The sequence below is a fragment of the Cupressus sempervirens genome, chromosome 6, assembly GCF_028749045.1.
Source record: "Cupressus sempervirens isolate cs-2001-9-10 chromosome 6, ASM2874904v1, whole genome shotgun sequence".
NCBI classification, from domain to species: domain Eukaryota; kingdom Viridiplantae; phylum Streptophyta; class Pinopsida; order Cupressales; family Cupressaceae; genus Cupressus; species Cupressus sempervirens.
The window spans coordinates 73,482,512-73,490,451 of NC_143123.1; the positions used below are offsets into that span (position 1 = coordinate 73,482,512).

At 33.5% G+C, this 7,940-nt stretch overlaps 1 pseudogene; it reads right to left on the minus strand.

Annotated features, from left to right (window-relative positions):
* Window positions 1-225: 225 nt before the first annotated feature.
* On the minus strand, window positions 226-7,940 carry LOC149551213 (carotenoid cleavage dioxygenase 8 homolog B, chloroplastic-like; annotated as a pseudogene).

Consider the following 7,940-nt stretch of genomic DNA (forward strand, 5'->3'; position numbering starts at 1 on the left):
AGAGAATTATTTTTGACTAATTATTATAAATACCAAAAGAAACATAGATAATTGCATTAACATAACAATCTCAAAATTGATTTAAAATATATTTTAAGATACATAGAATCTTTGTAAATGATAATTCACAATACATTGCTTTATTTAATATAATAAAGAAATTTCATTTAATATTACATATTACATGCGTAAATGCTGAAATTCAATTTATGTACTTTGTACCCATTAAGGAGCAGGAACCCAACAACCATGTAATCCATATGGCAATTTTGCTCGAGCAATCTCAGTAAATGTTGATCCATCAAGAATGAGGGCATATCCATCCCCATTTCTATCACTTATTAATGATATTGCCACTTGCACAACAACATTCATATCTCTCAAAGTTAATAATAATAATATGTAAGAATATCAAAATTATCAAGCATAGATTAAAACAGTGGTGGTCAATTTCTTACCATCATCTTCTTCATTAGCCCCTAGTCGACCTACAAAGAAGGGTTCAGATGGAACTCCTCCTTCATCATACCAGTTCTTGGTTGTTTTCTCCTTTAAATCAATCTATAACAATGTTCCACATGAGATAAATATCAATCCCACGTGCATTAGAAGATACATAGAATTAATTCTATAAGTAAATAAGAGTTGTTAAAAAGATGAGTATTTAGAGTTAGTATTCAAGCAGAAACATCCTTGTTAGGAGTTCTCATACGCAGATGAATTGTGAGCTATTAAATTGATAGAATGAGATAGTTTAAGTGCTAGACTTAAAAATCAATGTTCTACATTTATTTTAGCAATTTTAAATATTAATATGAGTGATATTTATAATGCTAAAAATGAAATATTTATATTTTATGCTTTACGTTTGTTTTTGATATTTTATAATGTTATAATGAACTTATAAATGGTATATTTTTATCTAAATTTAGCTCATATCTTTATATTATTCTAATTCAAAATCACCCATTCTTAATCTCTAGATCTTTTGTTTGTCATCCTTAATTACATTTATTAGCATAGCATTGGCCTGATTAGCTTAGTAATCATGGATTAGAAAGTTTAAAATTTAAAATTTGAATTTCCAAATTCACACATCATTGACCTTTCTCCTAACTATTATGAGGTGACCTAACTTATATCGTAGTATTTTTATGATCCCATGATTCAATGAAGCTCTTAAAGATGAGAATTGTATAATCCATTAGTTTAAAGTAAAGAACACTTTTTGATTTAACTATGCCTATTATTGCATAAGTATTTTATAATAGACTTGATGATCCATTACTAGGTATACACGAGCATTGTCAAAATCATTGATGCAAAAGTACATACAATTTAATCCCGAAACACACTTTAAGCTTTCTTAAAGGTGATTCTCAACATTGTCCATCCTTACTAAAATTTTAATGAATCAAGGTGAATAGAATTCAACAATCATTTTTTGACTAATCATTTTCACAAGTACAATTTTAAATCCACATGTTAATTAACTTCAATGTCAAAACTAAAAAACACAACCAACTTTCAAAATTTCAACTGGTCATTTGATCAATTATTGAAATGCTACTACTTTAATTAATTAGTTCCTAATATCCTTTGTAATCTATTTAGACTATAATATATTTTCATCATCAATTTTAAATTAAATATTATATTTTATCTATTTATTTTCTACAAATCAATCAATATTTATTATTCTAATCTTAATAAATTTGTACAAATTAACTATTTATTTACTTAACCTTAAATGCTATGTTTTTCACTACAATACTTCAACAAATTACATCACATCCCTTTCAAACTTGACTTTTTGTTATTTTCACAAAACTATCAAACTTCTTATACTTTAATAACATTTTGTAGTTTTAGCACATGTTTTAAAATAAGATTGCTATCATCTTATCTTTGTCTATGTTCAAACACAAGTCTAAATTCTGTTAGACTTTCAATGCAATATAAAAGACAAATCCTATAATCCTATAGTACAAGAAGTAAAATATATAGGATAAGGAATATGTAACCTTGGTGAGGGTATTGGGAAAATTGCAAAGGCGTTCTGCTCCACAGGCATATGCATAACGATATGGCTTCCCTATGTATTTTGGATTTACACTGCACATGTCCATCCCTTTGCCATGCTCCTTTGGAGGCAATGCAGCTTCTAGTTTTCCCCACGGACTGCCATCCAGGGGTATGGTGAAACGTCCCACTCTGTTCACATCAATTAATAATAGTATTTCGATTAGATACAGCAAGAAAGATCTGAATTCATATAAAAGATGGAAGACTTTAATGAGAATTTGATGGTTTGAGGTTGTGGGCAGTTCTTCATAGTCTCAGATTCAAATCTCTTTCAGAGTAAAGAAGTGAGACATCTTGCTAACAACTGATCTCACCTAAGTAAGATTAGTTTCACCCTAGCTCGCATCGACCACTGATCATTGCCGAGCTAGATCACTGGAACATCCCATATTAAAAAAAAAAAAGGAATCATGGTGGGTACCTGGCATCTGGAAGAACATCCTTTTCAGAGAAGGATCTTAATTCTTGCAATCTCAATTTATCAAGGATGGTGGTATCTGCATTATGTTCACAACAATCTGCTATCACTGCCACCACCTTCCCATTCCCATCTTTCTCCTCATAAGCATTTATGAAGTGGAATGTCACAAATAATGGCACCTCAACTGATGCTACCTGTCAAACGTTTTTAATGTTTGAAATTCATCATAACATGAACTAATAACAGGGAACCAAGAATTAATTTAATCATGGATTCAAATATATAACCAAGTACCGTTTGTCCTGTATGTCTTGACACAACATGCATGAAGGCCCTTCAATCAAGGTGCCATTTGAACTTGTATAGAGGAGTAGGCTCAGCTCTTAATAGATTCTCATCACAGTACCTCAATGGCATCTCAGGAACTATTACATACTTATCTGTTACAGGAAAAGAATGTACCCAACCAGGTGCGGGGCCACATCTACAATCCACCCGAATCAATGCCACAACACATCTGGTTAGATATATCTTAGATTATATTCTGGCTATTTCTAAACAAAAGTCCAATAATTGCTTAAAAATAAAGTGGGTTCAAAGATTTAGATGCATGGTAGATTGCAATATGCTAAAGAGTTCAATTTGTAATTTTGTAGTTAAATTTGTTGATTCATATTTCATGAGTATTGTTTCATACAAACCCATCTCTCATAAGTAGTAGTTCAAATGAACCCATATGTCATTAATTCTCGTTCAGTGAACACACACCTATTGTGACTAGTAGCCATCTATCATTAGCATTGATTAACATTAAACTCATTTCTAATCTTTACTAGTTTACATGAATGTATATGATATGAACATAGAACCCAATTGTACAGTTTTTAGTCAAACTTAATGATTCATATTCCAGTATTGCACTCCATACATACTCATCTCTTATAAGTAATACTTGACATCAACCCATGTCTTATTTATTGTAGTTTAAATGAACACGCACCTATTATGACTAGCCACCATCTCTCATTAGCACTGAACGTTAAACCCAATAATATGAAAATAAATAGTCCATATAGTGCTTATTATATCTAAACGATGCTTCAAGGATAATGTTAGTGACAGTTAAAAAAATACTAAAATTTCGATTCAAAATATGACATATATGGAAAATTTCCCTACTCTTCCTATCAAAGTTCTCTCGTTGGATCCAGGTAGCATCCGGACCACATCATAACCAGGTTTGATGAGATCTGGGAGTAAGGTAATGAATTCTGTATCGAACACTATAGGATGTGCTGAATGGATCAGCCCCTAATAAAAAAGCACAAAAACAGTTGTCATATTCAAGATCATAATTCACTTGTTTCTTTGAACCAAAGTTATGTATGACAAAAAAAGATCAAGATTGTTGTAGATTTCAAATAAATTTGATGTGGGGCTGTGAAATTACTCCAAGATTGTCCGTGTATTCAAACTTGCCCATGGTTTCCAAAGTGGCAGGATTGATTTGAATGGACCCTTTCATTGTTTCGGTCAAGCAAACAACTCTCCCATCACCTAACCTGTTAAACCCACATAATTGAATAAGTACTGAATGCAAATATTTTTATGGGTGTTCATTTTTTTCTTTTACCATCAAAATTGAATATAATCAAGAAGAGGGAATCGACCTTGTGACTCCTGTGTTGGCATTGTCTGTTAAGGAAGCACCAGAGAAGAGTCCTGCAATGTCCCCAACACATTCAAAGAAGTTTTCTGAATTTGGAACTGCAGAAAATTCACGATAACAGATTTTGTTGTTCTTTTTAGCAGCCTTGTAAGCCTCAGATTCTAACTGTGCATGTCCTGCAATTAATCTCCCATTCTCGAAGTGAAGACGAACCAGAGTAGAATATCTGCAATGGATAAACATACATCCATCAGAATATAGATATTTACTTGAGATCAATCAGAAAAGTAGCTAAAATCTTGTTTTGGGTGAATTTGGCCGAATGAATATCTCTTAATTCTAGACTCTTAGTTGAAGAGGTTCAGCTAGACTCTTAGTCGAAGAGGTTCAGCCATAAGATTTATATAGAATAACTAAAATAATTTCATTAGAACCTCTATTTAAAAATGAAAATGAAATAAGATGAAGTTATAACCATCGAAAAGGTGCCTGAAATTGTAGTCACCTACATGAAACTTTCCTGGTCCATTTCTCAAGTATGTACCATTCTGTGAATATAAAGGAAACAATCTTTAGGGGATTAACTCAACAATTGTTTGCAATTAACATTCTTTTGAATTAAATCTTAAATCTTTCATTTTTTAAGACAAATTCTATAAATGAAGTGAAGCGAATAAGGAATAGATCAACTTACAGAAACAGAGGCATACACAAGGTCAAACATCCATGAATATAAATAACTAAAGGAAAAAGAAACATAAATAAATTATCATTGCTTAACACAAATAACAGCTACGATACCCTCCCCCACCAAAAAGAAATTATGATATACTGAAATTCTCAAAACAGGTGAAAATGATTAAAATACAAATTTAGACTTAAGGATAACGATCTGGGCATGTTATGTTCCTTGAGAATAGACACCAAGGGAGCTATCCTGCCTCCATGACTAACCAATGTTTCAGGAGACAATAACTCTGTAATGATGGAGAAGAAAGAAGGGTCAGGGTTTTAAGCATTCATAAGAGATCTATAAAATAAAAAATGTCACCTAAAATACCTAGACGAGTTAACAATTTCATCTAATTGAATCCAAAAGTAATGATTGGAAAGGGAAAAACACAAGAAGGCTGAAAGGAAACCCATAATGGAAATTCTATAACTTAATAAACAAACCCAAGAAGAAAAATTAGATTCTCAGTAGCCAGTGTTTAGGAGAATTTGAGAGGAGACTTTGAGAACCAGAGATAAACAGAAGCTTGTGACAAGACATTACAATCGGAAAAAACGTCTCAGCTATTTTTCAAGCAAATAGAAGATATTTTGCATAGTCAATCAAATCAAATTATTGTTATCAGGATTCAACTATGTAGCTTTCAACTCAAATTCGACTCATCCTTCATAATTGGTAGTGCCCTCTTTTATGAGATTGAATAGTACACTGATCACACGTTGCACCTATGTGATTATCACAGAGGTGAAGCACTGGACCTTCCTAAGTGGTCATCTATCGTAGTACTACTCCGACCGACTTAAGCACTTTACGATAGAATTTCCTGAAGATTAAATCTACTTAACTTACTATCCCATTTGCGAAGCCCACGACAAGTGTTATTGTTAACCTATTTATTGATCCATCCCACAGCTCATTAACCCATTTGAAACAAAACATTATACCAGCCATTTTGGGATGTATCCCTCCACTTCAAGTTCACCCTCCCAGCGCTCCCTTGCCCCGCTTTGCCATGGCACAAGTTTAGACTTTTGGGTGGAGCCTCCCTTGGCTATATCTTTCTCATCTTCCATTCTCTCAGTACCGGTCATCACAGCTTGAACTTTGCCTTTACTTCTCAATCCATTATACATAGATGGGACCCAATGCAAAGATTTAGAACATGATGATTGCCTTGATCCCTTTCTAAGAATCTTTTGGTCATTTGACATATATTTTGAGCTCTGAAAGGCCAGAATGTCAGACTGTAGTAAAGCCATCTCAAGAGATTTTTCACTACAGGAGATCAAAAGAAGACTTTAAAAGTAGTGAAATATACATATGATCCTTGGACTATATAGTGTGTTTCAATAAGAAGGCGACAATTGGCCTTGTGTACGAAGTGGAGGGAATATAAATCAATATATTCGACAGTAGGCTCTATTTTGTCTGTCATTTTCTTTTGGAATCTTAGAAATCTTCTTCCCAAGTCCTTTTATATGGCAGTTGCGGATTTGGCACCGAGGAAGATTTTGTTGTTTATTAATTTTTGAATTTTTAAAACATATTTTAGATCAAACTTTCAAAATTATATGGTTATTCAATTTAGAAGTACAAATCTTGATGTTGGCTTTTTTGGCTGAGTAAGGATTGAAGAGATCCATAAATTGTTTACATTTTTCTTGAAGAAATAAAATTAAAGACACATCGTGAATGGAACACAACGAACAATAATGTATCAGTTTCATATTGATGAGAGTGAGGTGGTGCATTGGAAGTATACGCGATTGCCTACGTGCATGGCTTTCCAATTTTGAATGCTCTAGGTCATATTTGTTTGTGGGGTTTTTAATGCATAATGCACATAGCCTTCCATTATTTTTAATGTAGAAGAAAAGTAGTTTCAACCACCACATTCCTAGATAGTTGACGCTTTATCCACTAGCTTTGGTAAGAATACTTTAAAAAATAAATTAAATATTTTGTTTCATTGCTTTATTTTTGATGATTTTCTTAATTAAGTGTTTCATTAACATGAAAAGATGATGGTACCTTTAAATAAAAATAAAAATTGATAGATAATAAAAAAGATGCTCAACTTCAAAACAAAGACAAGAAACATAAAAATATAGGTAAGTGTATACAATGCTAAAAAGCTAGCGTGAATTCAATATAAGAAGGGTTATAATCATAGGCCAACCTTAGACAATTCTAGAGACATCATTGTTTAATGGACACCCAAAGAATGAGTGTTCTTTCTCTTTAGGAGTATCTTTGGCTAAGTTTGGATTAGGAAGAAGGTTAGCCTCAAGAAATTAATATTGTTAGAGCCAAGCTATCTAGTAGCTTACCCATGAAAGGAGACAAATGACTATTGAGAGGACTAGGACCAATCTTTGTAGGCCACACTATCTTTAGAACCTTAATGTTGCAAGCCATAGGAATGAGATCTTTTTTTTTTGATGAATAGACCTTTTCCATTAATAAAAATATTAAAGATACATATTCACAAAAAAAGAGGCCGGGGGATATTGGATCACCCTACGAGTTCAAATGGCCCAAGGCCAAAAATCAACTATTTATCAAAAAACATATATAAGCAAAAACATGAAACTCCAAGTTGCAAGAGCAGTGCCAACCGAAGGAGGGTCTTTATCATTAGAACCCCATAAATCCTTGGGGTCAGTGGTTGGCTCAGGAGGAGTCCAACCGTCAGTAGTAACAATATCTTTATCAACCTCCTTTTCTTGTTCAACCCTGCGAGGAGAAATGACAAGAGCCAGCCAAGAGAAAGCCCACTTGGGATCATGGTGAGCAGATGGCCAACCCGCATCAGTGGCAACAAGGGGAGCCACCAAGGACCAACTCAAGCTCAACCTCTGAGGAGGCAAGGCTGAGTGTTGACGGCCATGAAATCCACCATTGGGAGAGTGATGATGAGGATGTGACTTGGGGGTCTGCGAGTGGCGAGCAAAACTACTCTGTCCTTGCCGACGACCACAGAGAGGAGTGTAGTCACCAAAAAAAGTATCTAAAGGTACTTGGGCAACCAT